This window comes from Rhea americana, unplaced genomic scaffold (genome assembly GCF_003343005.1).
Source record: "Rhea americana isolate MKP2758 unplaced genomic scaffold, rheAme1 scaffold_148, whole genome shotgun sequence".
Classification (NCBI taxonomy): domain Eukaryota; kingdom Metazoa; phylum Chordata; class Aves; order Rheiformes; family Rheidae; genus Rhea; species Rhea americana.
In genome coordinates this window covers 1,514,164-1,537,055 of record NW_028185572.1, presented here as the reverse complement: position 1 = coordinate 1,537,055, position 22,892 = coordinate 1,514,164, and positions in this window count along the sequence as shown.

Sequence of the window (22,892 nt, the reverse complement as noted above, 5' to 3'; positions counted from 1 at the left end):
AAGTGAGATCTAGCTGCGACTAAATCCTTTGAGCACATAGGAATCACTCCAATTATATCCCACARGATGTTCAAAACTGTATTCTTTCTTGCACAGTTTTTCAATAAAGTAATTTTTCAGATTTAAAAACAGTTACATGAAATTACGTGACATTTTTAACGTGGATAGCTATAGAGTGTGCAGAACTTTGTAAGCAATAATCCAAATAACTATTTTACCCCTTCTTTGTTAATACAAGTAGTTACTATTAGATAGGTAAATAAATAATAAATTATAAATAATAAATCTGATAGTGTTACAAATGTGAGAACCTGAAATTGCAGATTATTTGCTGTTTCAATTAGATCTGGCTCAGCAAACTACAAATGAGAGATAATCATTGGATTTATTTGAAAAGTTGAATGTAAGTAGGGTTCCAGTATTACTCATTTTAGGCCGCTCTGGAATACTGAGTTCTGGAGACAGGAAAAAAAAACAGAGGATACTTTGGATCTGTGATGTCCTTTTAGAATCAAAAATCAATAGAGTTTTTGCATTATGCAGTTATGTTTATGTTGTAAAATAAAAAAATAGATCGTTTATGTTATAAAATATTATCTGTGGTTCTTAATCCTTATAATACCAAAAATATTCATCTCTACTGCTAAAGTGTCTTTCACAGGCAGAGGTCCAGATAGCATACATGTTTTGGGTTATAAACACCCAACACTACTTCTTTCGCAGTTCTCATTTTAGAGGGCTGAAAGCAGAACAGTTGCAGCAGAAACACTACAATATGAATTTGGGTAATTTAAAGCTGCTTCTCCCACAATTCGTTTTCTTCAGCAGCATCTGCTTTACTGCACTTCTTAAGAGGGGCACAAATAAATCCTGATACAATAACATGATGTAAGATGGGACTTGAATATGGATACTCCTTTGACTGACTTTCAGTGAGACTGTGCTCTAAAACCATGAGTGTGTGCCTTAGAAAATCCTACCTGTGTTTTCTTTCTTAAAAACCTTATATACATACAGGAATATGATCATTTCCGTTAGTTATATATTGAAACACATTTTATAAATTCAGGAAGGTTGCGTCTTACAAGTATTGCATGACTAGGGACTAACCAAGACAAAAGAAAGAAAATAATGTAATGCAAGGCCAAGTAATGGTCATTAGTCACTTGATGTACACTAATTTGCTGTTTCAATTTTTCCAATCATTTTTACATCTCTGTGAGTTTGATTTACTAATATACAACATTTATAATGTTGAGTAAAGGTAAAAGAATAAGTAGACTCTACATTACTTATAAGTAATGATTGATTTAGAAACATCCCTATAATAAAAAGCCAAATGTGCAAATGATTTGAATTTCTTTCAAAGGTGGTGTTAACTAATGTAGTTTTCAGAGTCATTTTTTAAAAATTGGAAATACATCATGCATTTACGAGGCATGCTTTTGCCTCCCTTAGCCATGGGGAAGTGGCTCGTTGTAGCGCCYTCACCCTCATGGACTGACATCAAAGTCCAGCACTGAAGAACTCAGGACTACAGGTTCAGAGCCACATGTTTCAGGGAATGATATCCTGCAGYCATAAACTGGTAATCTACACCGTGAAATCCATCATAAAGTTAACAGCTGGCGCTTCTCTCCAGTTGCACCATCAGAAAACTCTTCCAGAATTGTGTTCCCTTGATACGCTGAAGCTTTCTTCTAAATTCCAACCGAAATTTATACAGATAGTTTATTTCCATCTCCTTTCTGTGCCAATTCTTGTTTTTGGCCTTTAAGGGAAAAAGTTATTTTATGTCCCTGGTGATCATTCCCTTGATACATTTTGTATGTATGACAAAAAATCATGTTCTCTCAAAGGTTTCCATTTTATGGCCGTTTGTTCCATTTTACAAGTTTTTATTTCCCCTCTGGCTCTCCTACAGGTCTCTTTTTGTCTTTATTCTGATTTGAAGTAATTGTTTTTTAAATATGAGCAATCAGAATGGTACACAGCGTTCGGAGTCTCGGGGGRTTCTCTCGGTGCTGTGTTTTCTATCTCTAGTTCTCTATCTAAAAGCATGACCTTGCTCTTCCTGCTGCTAAATTGTAGGCTTTAAAGGCTCRGTTTATGCTCCACATTCAGTTCATGGTCTGTTATGCTCACAATGCTCCATCCCTCAATGTGCTGATGATTCCTCCMCACCTTGCATCATTTCCAAGTATGATTAATAAACTGGTTTAGGTCAGGCCATTATTATGATTATTAAGTGAAGCTGGTCCTTGAGGAATACCCAGCCCAGTAGCTTCCATTTTTTATTCTCTTTATATCCTTTTCCTTCTTACAATGTTTCTGTTAATCCCATCTTTGYCATTTTAATTAACTTCCCATTTGATAGTCTTTGAGATACTTTCATAAATTTTAGGCAGGTGAAATATAACTTGTATCTTTTACCTAAAAAGAAAAATAAAAAGYATTATATCTAAGAAAGATAGAAAGGTATAAAACCAACCTGGCTTAATGTGCCTTTAGTAAATCCAAATGTAATTGACTGAAATGTTACAGTATTTTAAAAGGAATGGCCTGAAATAAAGCCTCTTATGAGGATTTGTTTTCAGATGCCATCAGATAGTGGCAGACCTTTTGTCTGTGTCTCTTAAATTTAGTTATCTCTCCTGAAAGAGTTGATGAAAGTACAGTAAAAACAATCTTATTAGACCATGTTGTGTTAGCGATACTGAGTTTCTGCATCAACCTTAATTTGCTTCCACTATAATGTGTTTACCATATCTACTGAACATTCATCATCTCATCCAGAAAACTACTATAATATTGTTTATTTAAGCAGATTTAATTTATTAGTTCTTACTCAATTAAATTAGATTTAGGAGAACCTCTTTTTTATACACCATCTTAGTTTTCCAGAAATAAAAAGCACATGAGCAAAATCCAAAGGCAAACTAKATACACATCTCTCTACTCAACAGAGATTTTATGTCTGGGAGAGGATCAGAGTAGGAGGGTTTTAATCAAGATGCTTWATGGAAAAATCAGTATTTTCAACATTTCTGATGTTTGCTACGGAAACAACGTTCAGTGACAAAAAAAGTCAGTGGATACAGTTTCAGTTAATTTCTTCTCCACAGCTATGATTTGAGATCATATATATAAAGCCACAGTCCTAAAAATAGGAACTGAACTTTTAAAACTCTTAGTATTACATGGTTCTCATAAAGCAATATAATTTCTTCCATTACAGGGGTATCTCTGTTCTTAATTCCAMACATATACTTAGATGAAAGACTCAGGGGCAGATACTCCAGTTGTACAAAGAATTTAAGGAAAATTCTTAGTATCCAAATAATTTTTGACCCATTTCTGAATATATTTGGCAGACAGAAATGAATCCTTGAATCAGAGCTAAAGAGATTCCGTCCATTCCACAAACCACATGGGAAATAAGAACGGAGAGGAGAACGAGGATGGGAGCAAGGATCTTCTGCACACAAATGAGTACTTTGTTGGGAGTTATTCCCTTCCAACACTTGYGTGTCAGCCTTTCTGAGGATGTCTGATGTTATTTTGGCTATTCCCATCTTGTTGCTCCAGAATCGCTACAGAGCAGAAAAAGAAAAAGAAAAAAAAAAGAAATTAAAGAGAAAAGGAACATGTTGGGTAGGAAGCTTCCCTTGAAAGACCCCAACTCTTAGCTCGAGTGGTAGCTTTGGATATAACCATTTAGTTGTGCCTAATTGAAAGATAAATAAATAAATAAAAGAAGAAAGAAAMGAGAGATGAAGATACCCATTTGCAGAAACCACCGCGTCTGTTCCTTCTCRTGTCCGACACAAATTTTGACCACAGAGTCCAAGCTCCACAAAAACACTTTAGATGTGCTCAGCTTTACTTTGRTAGACTCAATTCTGTTGGTTTAACATAGATCTTCCCCCACCTCCCCTACATCTATTTTGGTATATCTTTTTGGCAGGATCAGACATAGAGCCTGATATTCCCAAGTGAAAATGTGGGAATAGTGGGAAAATCTTCCCCTTTGCGTACACACACACACACATACGTACAAAAGTGATCTTGGAGAGACCTCAAGACTCTGCTGCTATTTGCTAAAACAGAGCAACTTCATAGTGTTCAGTGCATTTAGATGTGTCGGCGTAATTTTAATAAGAAGAAAAGACTATTTTATTTTAGGAGCAATTTGCCATTGTGTCACATTAGAATTAATTTCACTAATAATACTATGAAAGGCCTGTATTTAATTGCATGTCTACCTCAAATAATTTTTTAACACAAATAAAAGACAGTGTATTAGAATGTAAAACTGTGATCGCAATTACTTCATACAGTATGCAACAGATCTTTGCAAAACATTAGGATTCTGTCATTTCCCTAATCTTTTTCTTCCATTCCCCTCTCTTACRAGGATTGTTTTATTTTCTTTTATTTTCTTTCTTTTATTTCCCTCCCCCCCCCATGTGTGTGTGTATGTGTTTCTGAGTGTTGATGCTATACTGCAGCCAACTTAACGTATCGGAAATAATCTCTGTCTGCACTTTATACAATTATTATTATTTATTTATACTAACTTATAAATAAATAGAAGCTATCACCCCCTGGTGCCTATGGGAGGGGKAAGAAAACAATAGTTTGTGAAAACGAGGTGTGTGTTTGGGAGGGAGAGGTACAAATCTCTTGCTGGACCCTCTCTCCTCTCCTCCTAGCCAGGCCCTCCCTTGCACTCCCAAATACACCTGCAATCCCTTGGCTGTGCAGATGGGCCCATCACTCTAGGGCAAGGACGCATCCACTTCACGAAAACGTGTAAGCCAGCAAAAGCGTCTTGGTTAACAGCTGCTCTGCTACAGYGTAAACGAGATATTGTCCCAAAGTCTAGAAATACCACACAATGGTTCGAATCGTATGAAATTAAAGATGTATACATATGTCTCATGACATTTTCATGTTTCATGAAATAGCGCAGCGTAAATGTAACATGAAGCTCAAAACCAAGATTTGGAAATTAATATGTTGTTGTGAAAGTGAACTTAAAAGTCTTTTGAAAAGAATGTTCCAAAAATAACTTTAAAAGCATCCTTTCATGAGAAAATCTGAAAGTTTATCTTCCTCTTCCAAAATATTTTTTTGGAAAAACGGCATCATCCTATCATGATCCTTTAAGTCCCAGTAAGAAATTACTTTATTATAATATTACCAATAGATCCTCCATCAGAACTATGTTTATCTTTTAGGCACCACCTAAAAGTATCAAATATTAACATCACACGAAAACAAAGGAAGCTGAAATTGCAATAGGATGTTTCCAAAGATTGGAAGGTATCTTATGGATATATTGCCTTTTTAATAGCTTTTCGTGTGTGCGCGTGTGCATTTGATCAGTTGTATCATCTAACACAGAGCATTTCTAGAGCAAAATAGCCAGTTTTGAGCATTTTACCTTATTTAGAGCAYAGACTAGTTCTTCCTCCTTGTTACCACATCTCAGCATCTCCATCGCCCTCCAACTGCTCACACTCAGCTCYGCAGAACATTAGCCAGGACCTTGGGTGAACATTTTCAGAGAGAGTTTGGGTTTGTTTCAGTGTCCACAGTGGATCGATATCTGCTATGAAGAACTCTAGGGAGGAAATACATTTTTCAAAATTTGTGTCATCTCYTGTTGTCCTCAGTGACAGCGAAGCTAAATGTGACGTGACCAAAGCACCAAAGGATGTCTCCCCTGTGGCCCTCACCCCCATGCGCTGCTCTTCATTCCTGCTTGAAACTGGTGGTGAAGCTGCCTGGTGAGAAATGGTGGTTCTTGCCAATGGAGCAGAGCTAAGATTTTTCGTAGTGTCAGAAACCCTTTCTTTATTCTTTCTGGGGGGGGGAAAAGAAGAAAGATTCCCACAAAACTCTGCATTTGTTTCTGTCACAAGTTATACTAYATGGAAGCTTTAATATGATGGAATTTTGCAGTCCTACGAGTTAAAAAAAAACAAGTATCGGCCTGCAGTTTTGCACTTTGAGCTTAGCTTTATCATAAACACTTTTAAACTCTATTTAATGGTGACTTTTAATGCAAACCTAAAGTGCTGTTTAAATGTCTGCATCACCACATAAAAGATTTTACATTGGAAGCAAAAGGTACCCATTTGCTGAATTCTAGTAATGAAACATCATGCCCCCCTCCCAAAACCCTGTGTTTATGACACCCTTCTAATCACCCCTCCACCTCCTCTTTTCCTCCCCAGCAAACATATACATAAATAAATAGCCCAGATTCAGCCYGGAACAATGTTGCACTTCACCAAGCGCACAGATGAATGGGCATGTAATGAAGTACTATTTTTTCCGCGGAAAATGAAGAAAACCCAGTGAATGGAAAATTGGGGTTACTGTGTGTGCATTGCAAAGTAATAGTTATTTGAGTATTGAATTCGCCGAAAGGAAAATTTGAAAATGATGAAGTACATTCAGAYGAGAAACTAGAAAGCTGGGCGAGGTGAAAGGGGGAGGCTGGCAGACTCGTGCTACRCTGGGAGCAAGCGTAATAGCAACAAAATTAATCAAATGATTGCTTTGTTTYCTGGGATGGGTAGGCAGGGCTGGAGACATGCCACCGCTTGTCCCGTGCAGTGGAAAAACCCCCTTCCGCTGGGCAGGGRCGGCCCACGTTGCTCCGGGGAGGGTTACCTCGAGAAGGGTTCAGCGAAGGTCCGCTCCCAAACGCGGCGGGACAAACGAAGCGGAAACCTGGCTAGAACCAAACGAGCCCTTTAGTATCAGAYACCTCCTCGAGATACGTCCTCCCGGGCAGGGCAGACGGCTCGCCGCTCGGCGACCCAGCCGCAAGGCTCTGTCCTCCACCCGCACGACGGTGCCGTGACCGCGTGGCTCTCGGTCTGGTTGGAGCTCCTTCATCGGGTGGCTGCCAAAGCAGTTAGAGCTTGAGCRGCTACTCACGTTTTGTTTTTTTAACTGTGCGTATACCCCATGGTTACAGTGCAGGCTCTGCTCGGGAAGGAGCAGGAGGATCCTGATTCTCTAACTCAGAGGTTGCTCCAACATCTGCTTGTGCATTTTCCATGAAATGAACAGTGGACAGAATCCTTAACTATTCCTTAGATAAAGAATCAAGCCTTATTCTCGTTCTCTCTCTAAGCGAGCCACCAAACTCAAAAACAGCACTGATTTTTTTCTTTCTCCATACGCCTCTTTTTATTATTAAGAAAAAAMCCCCACCTTTTTTAAAGTAAAGAAGTATTTTTTCCAGGACTGGACTGGAGACAGGAGATACAGTCCTACAACCCTTAGTTAGTCTCTTATTCCCTGAGGAGAAAAACAAAACGCATTTCCTTGGGAGTAATTAGGCAGGAGTGTCAAAGATGGATATTAGTCAGAGAGATGCAATTTTTTTCTGAAACTTTGAAGGCATGGAAGTAATTCCAGAGAAATATCTGCAGCAGTTGTTTATTTAAATTAGACTCCCCCTTCTCCTTTGAGAAACGTATTTTATTAATAGAAAATACTGTCAGATATATTTATGAAATAACTGGATATACATTCCTTGTGCTTGTTTAATTAGAAATATACCTATTATTAAACACAGAAAGCTGTCATGCACTGGGAATTCCCACTCAAGTCAAGAGAGAGAAATAAACCCCTGCAGCAGGTGAGTCACTCCGGTCATATAAAGCATCTGTCTCAGGATGGGATGAATCGTTCTCTGAAGGGGCCTATAATTCCTATATTTTTAGTTTTAAAAGAACTCGAAGTCAACAGCTTGGACTACCGGATTAACTTTAGATGGATGATTCTAGATGTGATTATTTGTTCGCTTTATTTTTAACACTGGGCTGTCTCCAACCAGAATTTTGGCCTAATTACATTTTTAGTAGTCCAGCTGCAGCTTTTACAGGAATGGGAGAATCCATTTGCCTACATTGTGTCTTCAAGATGCCCAAGTCAGCGGGTATTTTGCATGTGTACACATGTGTTTTTATCAAGTGCATCCAAACATCTGATCTTTTTGGTTGTTTGGTAATTTCCTCACTTTCCTGTGCCGAAAAGTTGCAAGTAGCCACCATAAGAGGGAATATTTCAGGACACCTACTATTATAGAAGCATCAAGATATTTTCTGCTCTGAGTAGAATTTTCTGAACCTTTTTGTATTATTCACCTATCCTCACTGCTAAAGGTAGRCCTCACACTTTAATGTTATTTATCAGCTTAATTCCATTGCTGTTTTTTASTAAGTTAAACAAGATTTTGATCCAAAAGCCACTTAGGTCATTGAAGATACCATTCTTGATGTCAAATTATTTTTGTTTTGGATCAAACAAAAATAGATATTTTAGTACAATCCCTCAAATAGTCGACTGGCAYAGAAACCTTGAAGAAGTAATAGTGCCATTTAAACATCCTTTGTTTTTTGTCTTTCTTCCAGTTTTCAGTCCATGTAATGCACTGTTCACATCCAAGACTATTTAAATTAATGTTTCATTTTCAATCATTTTCATTGCCAAGGATATTTTTATTCATCTTAAATATTTCAAGGGCAATTAAGCCACAGCTTTAATGAAAGGTATGGCAGTTCTATAGAGCTCTAAGAAGYACAACAGTAAAAGGAATAATTAATACAATAACATGACATTAAAATTGTGATTTAAAATTTAATAAACTAACTTCTGCCCCCAAATACCTCAATATGAGTTCTGGGAATTTTTGTTGTTGTTGATAACCAGAGTCTGTCCTCTCTGCAAATAACAAAACCAGTATTTGTAAGGCAGCAGCCTGGTGATGGCTGAAATAATGTATGTTTTATTAGTCTCCCTGCAGCCTTTCGTTTTAAAGTTCCATGCCAGCTACTTAAACTGTATATTGAAATAGCCAGAGCACTGATTTATTCCAGAGCAATTGTTGATCTACCTTGTTCTTAGCCCTCCTAGAAAGAAAGAAAACGGTTTCTATAAAGCCAGACAGCAGCTGCTGACAGCAAAAGTCACAGTATCTCTCCAAAAGCCATTTCTTCACCTATACTGTTTACTCACTCATTATCCCCTGTCGTCTGAGTTATAACAGTCTAATTAATACCGAAACCTCTCAAGGTCTGGAATTGTCTACTTTCATGTTTGCGCAGGGACAGTTATGCTTCCACGTGTATCGCTTTAGTCTGAAGGACACGCTGAATTCATACAGGCTTGCGTGTTCCCGTTAAAAGACTGTGCTAACCCTTCCCGTCGTTATTTGCCGTTTCGGTATGGCTTCACAAGTGACGCAGAGAAATATCGAGAAGCAGACTACTCCTACAGAAGTCTTTGCCCAGCTCTATAATTTCAATAATTTTAACTACTTCCAATAAAATCCCAAATAATAAAATAAATAGCTGGGTAGATGAGTACTTATTGGAAGAAACAAGTGAAATTCGACATATTTAGGTTCGCTCTCACTCCTCACAAGTCTTYAGAAAATCAAATTCATAGAGTTTACATCAATTATTATCACAGGAAGATTTCAATCTAAATTAAGAATTTATGTCAAATTATTTCCTCTTTAAATACTTTTATACTTTTATATTCACTTAATAGCTTTCTTCCACTGAATTTAATTTTCCTTTCTATGTTTCTATCAAAACTGTTCTCCTTAAACCTTTCTTTCTTAAAATTCTTTCTTCAATATGCATACATTTTTTAGCCCCCCCACATTAAAAACTCAGTAAAAACTATGTAAAAAATGAGGTCCAGGATGAGGCCCTTGATACAAAAACTTCAGTTTGTGTTTTTATACCGCTTTGCTACTAAATCCTTGCAATGAACTGTGACAGATTCTACACAGAGAAACCTCTTGGTGCAAGGACAATGCCAGAGCCTAAAGAAGTGAAACGAATATGAAACAAGATTGGGTTACTAAATCCCATAAGTAGATTAAGGGAACCTGCCATCACTTGGAGCAGCCTGTAGGTCTTTCCCARTGAGCTCAGGATACTGCAAAACTTGGGAGTTTCGAAGGTCGTTTAAACAGATCCAGAGATTCCCTGCAGAATTACATTATTCAGAAAAATAATTTAAAAAAATATTTCCTTGTAAATTGGATCAGAAAGCCACAGATCTGACATTCCCAACAGACAGATGCACAACCATGAGTATGCAAGACAYGTATGCATGTAGCTGGTCACACAGCTCAGTTCAGCTGGAAAGCACAGCTCTCAYGCAAACATGGACAACACCAACGGCTTCCTCTTGTTCTCCTCTTCAGCYGATCAGGATGAAAGCCCATTAGTGGAAAATATGCAYRTATATACACATACATGCAAGCYGAATCCCTCCAGAAACTGGGTTTAGACACTCAGTCTACCCAGTAGCTTCCCCAGATGCCTTGGTCTCCAGACGCACAGATACATGCAGACATGAACACACAAAACAGCTCTCTCCAATAGATGCCCCAGACCTRTGGTCTCAGTTGCATCCAGCCTCAGACTCCATGGTCTCCCCACTAGTCAGCTTGGACCCCTGGTTCCTCCAGTAGCCATTTCACAGACCCTTGGGCATCTCCAGTGTCAGGACCAGATGTATGGCTGYTCCAGCACCTTGCTGTGACCCCTCTTGCCCTACTCCCCTTCTAGTCCAGCTTAATGTTTGCTGGTGATCACACCTTCGCTTGCTCCATTTGCTGCACCACAGATGCATGGGTCCCAGAAACCTGTAGTCCTGCTCTGGAGGCACTCAGACCCCCAATGGAGACATACAAAGAGCAYAGAGAGCCCTTACCCAGGAAAACAGTTGGAGATGGAGATTATAAGAAGACAGGCTAGATGGTGCTGATCAGGTGCAGGGCACAGCCAGACCAACCCACCAACCAGGGACCTGCCTATAGGTGGCAAACCATTTTGTTTCCTTATCCTTCTATTTTCCTAAGCTTTATCTTCCTCAAATCCCTGCCCTTCCCCTCCTGTAGAACCTCCCTTCAACATCCCACAGTCAGTCTTGCACAATCCCCAAATCCTCTTCCCAACATCCCGTAATGAGTCCCACCACCCAGGCAGTGACCCTTCCACACATGAGGTGCTCCAGAGAGGAGCTCTGGTGCCTCATGGTGCCAGTCAGGGGGTCCCAGGCTTTGGCTGGGTTGTTGGAGTCTCCATCTCACCGCTGTTCTTCTGYGCTCCTCTCTGAGTACGGAGATGAGCCTTTAATCACATAATCTAACGCAGAGAAACCCTTTGGCAGAGACACGTTTTCCTTGTTTTCTGCTGCTTGTCAGAAATCAGAAAATGGGATAAAGTCAGATGGAAAATAGTAATTTAAATGGATTAATACCTAGACATTTGCAGATAGTGGAAAAATAATAATAATTTAAAAATCAGAAAATTTCATTTCTAGGGTTAAGGCTCTCAGCTTTCAGAATTATGACCTATGGTTGTCTCTGTTTAAAATCTCATAATTCCAGCATCAGTTTAAAATCTCATAATTCCAGCATCAGTGTGTTTTTTCCTCTTCAACTAGAAAATTAGCTCCATCTCAGGCAAGTGAAATACTTTTTTTTATGCCTTACTTGGGACAAGTTTGTGCCATTTTAATTATTATCCATTATGCTGCTCATTAAAAAATAGATAAAAAAGCATATTTCATTTTTCAGCATGTTTTGTAGTCTCTATCCATAGTAAAGTATAATGATGTTACAATAAATTTTGAAAGTAGACATGGGAAACCTGTGTCTTTGAATAGAAATAAACCAAAAACATGTTACATAGTTGTATGCTACCATCAATGGGCTGTGGATTTCATAAGCAAGAAAAAAATAAATAAATCATTGATTTTTGAGTATTTCCTTTTGAATTATGAAGCATATCTATAATTATTAGGAAAAATACAAGTGAAAGAAAAAAAACTAGAAAAAATTTCTCAACCTTGGAAAAGATTGGCTATTTTTATGGAGGTTTGCTATTCAGATTTTGTAATTTGCATAATATGAGAAAAAGGTAGTTCAAAGTACTGCAAAATGCCCTCTCTGTTCTCTCCAGCGCTCACAGGTTGCTGCGCTGGAGAGAAATTAAAAATTGTGCCTGTAACTGGCATTACGCTCAGCTRCTTAATCTGCCGGTAAATCAGCCAGAAGACATATGAGATGTGTTCTAATTGCAAGAAAAAAAAAATAGCTGATTTACAAAGATGTTTCTTACCAGCCCACTGATGTGGTAAGTGGAAAATGCACTTTGCCAGTGATTTCCCTTTTGCTGACTAAATGCAACAGTTTCATGCAAGGTGATTAAATCAGAGCATCAAAGGAAAATTAGCCGGTCTTTGTTTCCGCGCGGGGAAAGCAGCAGGAAGAGCGGCGCCCTCCAAGCAGCCGGAGCAGTAAGCAGCGAGACGCCGGCATCGCTTATCAGCGAAAGACACCGGCTTTAGCAGAGCAAATCTCCTCTTTCCCTCCGGGGGCAGGAGGAAGAAAAGTAAGGCCGATTGGAGGGCTGATAGGTGAGGATACGTTTCATCTCCCCCAGAAGGACATCTCATCCCTACTAAACTTTTCCYGTCTCCTTATTATCTATATTCCCCATCTCTGTTTTTTTTTTTTTATTATTATTATTTTATTCTTAAAGATTTTGGAGAGCATTTCTGTGTGATGTATTAAGAACTATGTGTTTTCCTGAGGTCTATACCAATGCATGTCTGTTTTCTCTTAAAATAAAATAAAATAAAATAAAATAACAAAAAAACCCCACTAGATTGCTTAAAGAAAAAAAGCCACTTCACAAAGCCTGAGTAATTAAGAAAAGGGAAAAATAGCCTACAGAAACTGTCTGTCAATGTTCAAGATCACGGCTGATAACAGCGGTGAAAACTACCACCTGCCACCCCCCGGCACTCCTAAAAATACATCAGCCCCCTGGGGCCTCTCAACGGTTATGAATACGAGGATTAATTAGCTTTTTGAACTCAGAAGAAGTCCAATTTATAAGATTAGATTTAGGTATCCCATTAAAACCTTTGGTGAGCGCAGTGTGTCTAGCTATTTGTATACTTGTACGACTTTCCTCACTGTGCTGTTTCGCGAGTGTCTCTAGCMTGAGTTTACTACAATCCACCCCATTTTACAGACGGAACCAAGTTAATTAATTACCAGTGTAGAAATACACAGAGGCCACAGAGAGCTGGGAAGAGAAACTTTTTTTTTAACACCATTGTTAATTCAAGCTTTATAAAAATTGGAATTTCTGCTTTAGCAAAGCAACAGTTTTGATTTCACTTCACATCAAATTAGAACCTAAAGTGTGATAAAATTYAAAATACAGAAAATTGAAACTTATTGAATTGTAACAGCTTTTCACTAAAAAATGTATGCAAAATATTTACAGTCTTCAAAATTTTGATGAGGTTGCCAGGCCATTCCACTTCAGTCATTTCTTCCATCCAATTCCTTCACCTTGCCAGCATCTAATGACGATGCAGTAGAGCATTTTCTATCCTTTCCTTAATCAAGCAATCTGCTTCATTACGAACTCAAAGAAAAGTCAGTCAAGTATCCATTGAACCAAGTCTTAGCTTAACAGCAGGAGATCCAGGAGAAGACCTCATTCACCACGCAGCTTATTGAGAGAGTCCTCTGAAATCCATCTTTTTGATTTCAAGAGCAGTCCAGCATCAGATAAGGGAGGTGGAATTATACTCAAGACTTTGCATCAAGACAACGTTGTCTGGAAATGTATATCAACTCTACCAGATGTCTTTCTATCTTGTATTGCAGTAAAGTATATTAGTTATGTTTTGGTGGGCTTGCTATCATCCAAAATGTTCCTTGTGCTTTAAGGAAGGACATAAAGAAGATCCAGAGAAATTACAGACTGTGACCAAAATTTGTAATTACATTTGATACTTCGCACCTGGCTAGACTGATGGAATTCAGATAGAAAAGGAAAAGAAATTAACAACATGATATTTTTTTCGATTAGGATTTTTCTTTAGAAAATTGAGTGCTTCAATTTTTAATTATTGTGAACTGAAAAAGATTATAGCAAATAAAAAATTGCTTCAGCCAGAACTAAAGTGTTATGTTTTTCAAAAGAAAGAAAATTACATAGAAAAAAATATATATATATTAGAACCTAGATCTCCACGCTTCCAAATCAGAGTATTTGTTATGAGATTATAAGACCCTTTTCAAGTAATATCGAGTGTGGATAGCACAAAAGAAAGACACTGTTAGTGTCTTGCTCCCTGGGTTACTGGACAAAGTGAAATTCTGCAGTTTCCATGGCCTATATTTTGAAATCTAGATGCATTTAGATACTTCCTTAAACTSAAAGACTTAGTCTTTAGAGATTTTTTTTGCTTTTTTCTTTTTTGTTTTGTTTTGTTTTGCTTTGCTTTGTTTAATTCAGGAGTGTTAAGCAAATCTATATTCAGCAGTTGAACTCCCTAACTGGCTTCAAWAGTTGCACCTGCGCTTCCAGGATCTGCTCGTATAGTTAAAGATTAACTAAAAACCAGARATTGTGGTTGGCCAGTATTCAGATGTGACGCTCTGTTTTATGAAGGAAAAGCTGCATGCAATTTCTCAGTGTTTCTTTCTGGTTTCCAGGTCTGTTTGATTCCTGTTTCATTCTGTGGCTTATTTAGTTTTTAATTTGTTTTCATCAGATACTGTATTTAGATGACTATGGCTTTCACTGGAGTGCCACTAAATTACARTTCTTACAACTGACAGAAAACAAAATTTAAATGCACCATTTATTCCTTTTTTTTTCTGTCCCAGTGAAATTTGTATTTGGACAAATTGAGTATCTACAGCAGCTAAAAAATGTGTGATGGATATCTTGGAACTGAGGAAGGAAATTGTGAATAGTGTGGTCAGACTATCAAAACTAAGGTTCATCCACTTTCATGTGGTCTTCTCATCTTGATGGTACTCCTTCCCAGCAGAAGTCGAGTGGGAGATACAAGTCTGGAGTATTTAATTTAGCTTGTAGAACCAGGCAATATTGTCGTCTTTCAACCTGAGGAARGACCAAGCGCACCCAGCTTTTACTAACCTCCGCGAGGCTTACAAAACCTTGTTCACAGGAAGTCACTTAAATTCTCAGTGGTTTAATTTTTCTTTTGTCTGAGAAACCGGAACGATAATGTTTAAGGCACTAAGCTACTGCAAGAATATATTAATGATTATTCAGGGCTGCAAAGATAAAAAAATGCAACAAAATACAAGTGCTTATGATTTTATTGTTATTTTTGCATGCTATTTATTTTAGGAATACAGTGAAAAAATGTAGACCGCGTAGAGCGTAGCCACGTTGACTACGCAGAYGGGCTACGTGGCTGAGAGAGCAGTGAGCAGACAGCACCTGGTGCTGAGCTTGGTGCAAAGGGAAGATGGTAGCTGATGGCTTGGTTCAATATTGCTGTGAAATGTGGATGACCAGTGTGTCGCTGCTAAACAAGCCATCTCAGGGCTTCTTAGTGCCATCTCAGTCTTCTCTGCCATTTATTCTTGCTCTCACACTTACTTAATCTCTCGCCGACACCAGGGATGTAGACACGACTATAATTTGCTCTCGAGGTTCATTTCTGTTTAGGCAAASCAGCAAAACATTAAATACAACAAGCAGAGAGATGAACCCAGTGACCTGGAAGAAGTTCCCTCTAGTCTAAATGATTCTTCGATTGTTATAGTAAATGGAGGAGAAGATAGTCAMGAAAAGAGGAAAAAACAAATCAGTGCAAGTTTACAAATCATCTCGGGATGTGGTGCCTAGTTACAGTATGGATATCTTCATTATCTAATAAATACCGTGCGTGTGCTTTAAAAGTACTTCACATGAGTTATTGAGTGCTATCCACCTTTCTATTTACACATTAGCAAGTGAATGAATACGGCCTTTTTAAAAAAAATACACCTTAGGACCTATTTTTACTACAGAACTGTAGATTGGGTTCTTCTTATTTCGTTGTGTAGTAGCTTTTCTCTACCAATTCTGTCTCGCATAGACAGAGATTTTTCAGCTCTCTGTCAGTACATACACACTTTGCTCACAATCTGTGTTCATAACAATTACATTTGTTATATTTTGTTTGCTTATCAGGCGGTACGGCTGAGTTTTAAAATAAAAAGGCAGTGCCCTGAAAGAGCTCTGACAGTTATGCAAAAGCACTGAAATAAAATAACAGCACAGAGAAGCGTGTGCGTTATTAATAATTCAGCACCTACATCCTTGGGGGAGAGAGTAGTTGATTTTTAGCGTGGCACTTCTAAATCCCAGCRGGAAATTGCACGTGCATTCCTCCGCTCTTCATTCCTTAAGCTTGGTTGCGACAGCACCGTACGGCGGTGCGAATCAGCAACGGCTTCTCCAACTCCAGACTCCGATATTATTCAGCAGTTGCAGTGTTTTACCGTGCACATTGCTGCTTTAGCCCCCAAAGCTTTGGAAGTGAGCGACAGCTAAAAAGCAAGGCGGCCCTTTCCTTTGCAAAGAGCAAAAGYTCTGGTTAGGAAAATACCAGCTTGCCCTGCCTAGCAAGGCAAGAACGTATGTCTGCAGYGTTGCAAGAGTCCTACCTGTTTTCTACTTTTTGTAGTAAGAATGTATCTGGAGAGGGCTGTAACCCGATTAAAAAAAAAAAAAAAAAGTGAGAAAGTGAAACATTGAAGAATCACCCTCTGTCACCGTTCGCTTGTTAAGACAAAATAAACTGCAAGGTTTGTGCTTGAAGATATCTGCGCACACGTGCAACGTGGGATGAGCAACCACAGTGGTCAAGTGCACGTAGTCCGCATAACAGTGTAATTAATGCTTTCATGCCATGAAAGTCAAAACAGAAAGGTATTTAAATTATGAAGTTAGAATTAATCTTGCCGTGTTAGCACAAGGTGTAGACAATAACACTCCCAGCTGAAATGCACAGATAAAATGTTTTGATTTAGGCAAATCTGTGTGGCCTTTATAACCGAAAACTGTTCTGCTAGGAAATTTTCAGCCTTTTCAAAATGAATTTGTTAAATATTTCTCTGACAAAAGCAAATAAGTAAATAACAAGGAAACTTTCTTTAACAAATGAAAATAATTCTTACTAAGAAAAAGGAAAACTGATTTCCATGCACTTAGGCTAGATTCTTTGAAATTTTCTCATCTAAACTGGTAGCTGAGTTGTTCTCATGAAACAAACTCTGCCTTCCCCCCCACAAAAAAAAAAAAAGTATGATAAGTTATTACCCTATACCTAGAAGGACCACAATAAATAAATAAAATAGAATCATAGAACGGTAAGGTGGGAAAAGACCTCCGGAGATCATCTAGTCCAACTCTCAGCATAGCCCATATGGGGATTGAACCCGCGAGCTTGGCATTAGCAGCACCACGCTCTGACCAACTGAGCTAAACCTGCCCCAAATGAAATAAATGAAATGAAAATAAAATGAAAATAAAATAATACAAAAATGAAATGAAATGAAATGAAATGAAATGATAAAATAAAATAAAATAACAAAATAAAATAAAATTATATATTATATATAATTAGTGAAATTTTGATATGCTGCTTTAAAAACAACAGACTTCTGAGACTAGGGGTAAATAAAAATTGAAGTGAGATGTAGAATTATGAGGATGGATACCCACGAAAGATTTTATCTTAGTTGAAAGGATTTTTTGTCTGGAGATGCTTCTACTAAGATGTTTCAGCCAGTTCAGCATCCTCATAACAGCAGAGTAGAGTTATCTGACAGCAAAGTAGAGCACTCCTAACACACGTGATATTTTTCAGTGTATGCAATGAGTGAGATAAACTGATTTGGATGCAACCAGAAGAGAGTCACACCTGAAACATTTTCTCATATTTTCAATTCCAATTTGGCACCTTTTGAAAAAATATGCTGACCAAGAAGAGAAGGTTGATGAGGTCTTCTACAGACAGCTGGAAGTAGCCTCACGATCACAGGCCCTGGTTCTCATGGGGGACTTCAGCCACCCACACATCTGCTGGAGGGACTACACAGCAAGGCACAAACAGTCCAGGAGGYTCCTGCAATGCATTGATGATAACTTCTTGTCACAAATGGTGGAGGAGCCTACAAGGAAGGGTGTCCTGCTGGACCTTGTCCTTACCAACAGAGAGGGACTGGTTAGCAATGTGAAGGTTGGGGGCAGCCTTGGCTGCAGTGACCACGAGATGGTGGAGTTCAGGATCCCGTAGAAAAGAATTAAGGCAACAAGCAGGATTGCAGCCCTGGACTTCAGGACAGTGGACTTTGGGCTCTTCAGAGACCTAATTGGTGGAGTCTCATGGGTTAAGGCCCTAGAAGGAAGGGGGGTCCAGGAGAGCTGTCTACTATTCAAACATCACTTCCTCCAAGCTCAAGAGTGGTGCATCCCTATGAGTAAGAAGTGCAGTAAAAAGGGCAGGAGACCTGAGTGGGTGGGCAAGGAGCTCTTGGCCAAATTCAGACAGAAGAAGAAAGTACACAGACTGTGGAAGAGGGRACAGGCTACTTGGGAGAATTATAGGAATGCAGTCAGAGGATGTAGAGATGCTGCAAGGAAGGCTAAGGTCCAGTTGGAACTGAGTCTGGCAAGGGATGTCAAGGACAACAGGAAGGGCTTCTTCAAATACATCAGCAGCAGGAGGAGGACTAGGGAAAATGTGGGCCTGCTCCTGAACAGGGCGGGGGCCCTGGTGACAAGGGATACAGAGAAGGCAGAATTACTGAATGCCTTCTTTGCTTCAGTCTTCACTGCTAAGGGCAGCCCCCAAGAATCCCAGAGCCTGGACATGAGTGAGAAAGTCTGGAGAAGGGAAGACTTTCCTTTGGTTGAGGAGGAAAGGATTAGAGACCTTCTGGGCAGGCTAGACATCCACAAATCCATGGGCCCGGATGGGATGCACCCACAGGGACTGAGGGAGCTGGCGGATGCTATTGCCAGGCCGCTCTCCATCATCTTTGAAAGGTCCTGGAGAACTGGAGAGGTGCCTGAGGACTGGAAGAAAGCCAATGTCACTCAAGTCTTCAAGAAGGGCAAGAAGGAGGACCCAGGCAACTCTAGGCCAGTCAGCCTCACCTCCATTCCTAGAAAGGTGATGGAACAGCTCATTCTGGATGTCATCTCCAGGCATATGGAGGAAAAGAAGGTGATCAGGAGTAGCCAGCATGGATTCACTAAGGAGAAATCCTGCTTAACCAACCCGATAGCCTTCTGTGATGGAGTGACTGGCTGGGTAGATGAGGGCAGAGCAGTGGATGTTGTGTACCTTGTCTTCAGCAAGGCTTTGGACACTGTCTCCCGTCACATCCTCCTAGAGAAGCTCAGGAAGTGTGGGTTAGACGAGTGGGCAGTGAGGTGGACTGAGAACTGGTTGAAAGGCAGAGCTCAGAGGGTCATCATCAGTGGCGTGGAGTCTAGTTGGAGGCGTGTGGCTAGTGGTGTCCCCCAGGGCTCAGTACTGGGTCCCATCCTGTTAAACTTTTTCATCAATGACCTGGATGAGGGGACAGAGTGCCTCCTCAGCAAGTTTGTTGGTGATCCCAAGCTGGGAGGAGTGGCTGACACAGCTGAGGGCTGTGCTGCCATTCAGAGAGACCTGGACAGGCTGGAGAGCTGGACAGAGAGGAACCTCCTGAGGTTCAACAAGGGCAAGTGCAGAGTCCTGCACCTAGGGAAAAATAACCCCAGGCACTAGTCCAAGCTGGGGKCTGACSTTGTGGARAGCAGCTCTGCAGAGAAGGACMTGGGAGTRCTGGTGGATGACAAGTTGASCAYGAGCCAGCAATGTGCCCTTGTGGCCAAGAAGGCCAATGGTSTCCTGGGGTGCATCAGGAAGAGTGTTGCCAGCAGGTGGAGGGAGGTGATCCTGCCCCTCTCCTCAGCCCTGGGGAGGCCTCATCTTGAGTCCTGTGTCTAGAGCAGGAGACACATGGAGCTACTGGGGAGAGTCCAGTGTAGGGCTACAAAGATGATCAGAGGGCTGGAGCACCTGCCCTATGAGGAACGGCTGCGAGAGCTGGGCCTGTTCAGCTTGGGGAAGAGAAGACTGAGGGGGGATCTGATCAAKGTGTACAAGTACCTGAAAGGAGGGTGTCAAGGGGATGGGGACAAACTCTTTTCAGTTGTCCCGTGTGACAGGACAAGAGGCAATGGGCAGAAACTGAAGCACAGGAAGTTCTGCCTGAGCGTGAGGGGGAATTTCTTCCCTGTGAGAGTGACGGAGCCCTGGACCAGGTTGCCCCGAGAGGTTGTGGAGTCTCCTTCTCTGGAGATCTTCAAGGCCTGCCTGGATGTTACCCTGTCTAACATGCTCTAGGTGCCCCTGCTTGAGCAGGGAGGTTGGACTAGACAATCTCCAGAGGTCCCTTCCAACCTTACTGATTCTATGATTCTACGATCCCACTCCCATTCTCTTTTAGCTCTGATCTGAAAGAATCTACTAAAATAGAAAAGCTATTACTCTAGATTTTTTTGTAGGGGGAACAATCAATGAGTCTGAATTTGAGCAGCAGTTCTGCAGAGTGGTATCATGGGGATGCCTGCGCTGCACAGTGGAGGGCACAGCAGAGATCAGAGCTGGTCCGTCCCAGCTCCGAGTGCAGCTTAATCCAGAAGTGGTAAAGTCACATTCATGAACATTTCTACTCAAATTCAGAGATATGTAGATGTGCTTCCAGACTTGATTTGCCTTGCAGAGAGGGACCTTAGATGTCCTTGTCACATGCTACCCAATATATTTGGTTCCAGTGTTGGCATGCACCAAATGTCCAGATTTATTCCATGTACTCTATGCATGCCTCATTTCAATTCTGATTCTTATAATCCATGCATCCTCAGATACTAGGGTCCCTGAAGCTGGCTGGCATCTGAAATATCATTGTTTGCAGTTAACAGAAAGGCTTCTCCCAAATTTCCTGGATGATGAGTCATGCATGCAGTTCTGTGGATGTGATATATAAATGACAGGCCCCAGCATCTCCAAAGCCTTATCGAACCTTGAAAATCAAGATATTAAATATCGCTGTGATTAACATAGATTAAAAATTTAAATAATGGAGTATGATATGGTTAAATTCCTACTTTTGAAAGCCCCCACAGAGTTTCTGTGGAATTTTTTTATCTTTCGGTATATTCTCAAATAACAGTAATTTTAGTAGTGTCCAGTATGACTTGCTGGCTTGGTTATATTTTCCATCGATCTGTATTATCTACTTTTCCATAAAAAAACGTATAGAATCCCTCCAAATGAATCAAAAAACAACCAACAACAACATAAATACATCTTATGTATCAGCTGGATGTGGTGTTCTCTCAGGAATAATTGCCTGGATGTGTTCCTGTGTAAGGTACTTTAGGTGACTCTGCTTGAGCAGGGGGAGTGGACTRCATGATCTCCAGAGGTCCCTTCCGACCTGAACTACTCTGTGTGCGAGTCTGTGATTCTGTTATATAATCCCAGCAGAATCTGTCCATAGACAGAGCTGTGCATAGTGAATAATTTTGTATATCCCTTGAGCTCTTCAAATGAGAAATTATTGGTAAAGTACTTGTAAAATCAATAAAAACACAAATGATTTGAAAGAAGAAAAGTAAATTGGGATGTGTTAATACCAAACATATTTGAGAAGCCATGACGTGTGGTATAGTAGCCATTAAAGGAATTAAACACCTTGATAATGACTATTCTCTCAGGATCAAGTGGGAATGAAATTTATTTAAGTCTTAAATCCAAAGTTAGTTAAATGCCAAATAACTATATAATATATAAAGCGGAGCAAAATCCAATGTTATGGCTGCCTTTGAAGATAAGCGTATGAGCCTAATTTGTTTAATTTGTTTAAGTATTACAAAACCATTGGATTGCATTTAATTTTTTTAGAGTTAACCCTTGATAGAGAGTCAAAATTCAGCATCTCTTAAACATTTCAGGGGCAYGAGATTTTAAGCTTTAACGCTGAAATATTTTGTCCTAGAATAGTGATCGTTAAGGAGGTTATCATTAGGTAGACTAATTCAGGCAAGTGTATAAACTCACGAGGGATTTAGTATTTAAGCTTCTTTTTCATGGGGTGACGATTAGAAAATGTCAAGTAGGTCTTTTCAGAGTTCTTCAAAGACTGCTTACTCTAGTTAATCTCATCCTTTGGTTGAACCATTAATTTTGACTAGGAGAATAGAGGATATTATAGGTTGCATGGTCTCCAGTATCAGGAAACATTTACTTCCTGTGATTAGAAGGAGCTTTTTTCTTGATAGACTCAGTAGAGGAATCTGGATAAATGGTAATTCTGAGATTTTCATATTTCAGTAACTCATATTTCAGGCTTTCTTATCAGTTTCCATTATACTGACTTTCTCATGGAAATGGAGAGAAAATGACAAATTAGACCTAGAGTTTCTTTAATGTGTTGGCTGCCTTCTAAAGGGCAAGTTTCTCCTGCTATTAAAAGGTGATTTGTCTGTAGAGAACCGATGAACAAGGTAGTTTTGGCTCTGTAAAGACACCTGCAAATTGCCAYGCTATTTTGCCAGTCCCATCTGCTTTGGGCTGACAGTAGAAGTTAGTATTACCGTGATGTCTCTCACCTTTCCCATTAACGTGCTGCTTGGCTTACTGTCTCACTTCTTGAAACTTCTTTTTTTCCAACATTCAATSCCAAAGTGCAACAGCTCCTGTTAATACCCCTTGAGGTTGGCACACCTTCTACAAGGTCAAATGCAGCCCCTTACCTGATTTACATTTATRTTTCATGGAAGCCCCTTTTCATTCTCAGCTCAGTCAAACTGGTTGGTATAAACCTAATATATTATGGGTTTTTTTTCCCTCCCTTCTTCTTCTTCTTCATTCTCAGCTCAGTCAAACTGGTTGGTATAAACCTAATATATTATGGGTTTTTTTTCCCTCCCTTCTTCTTCTTCTTC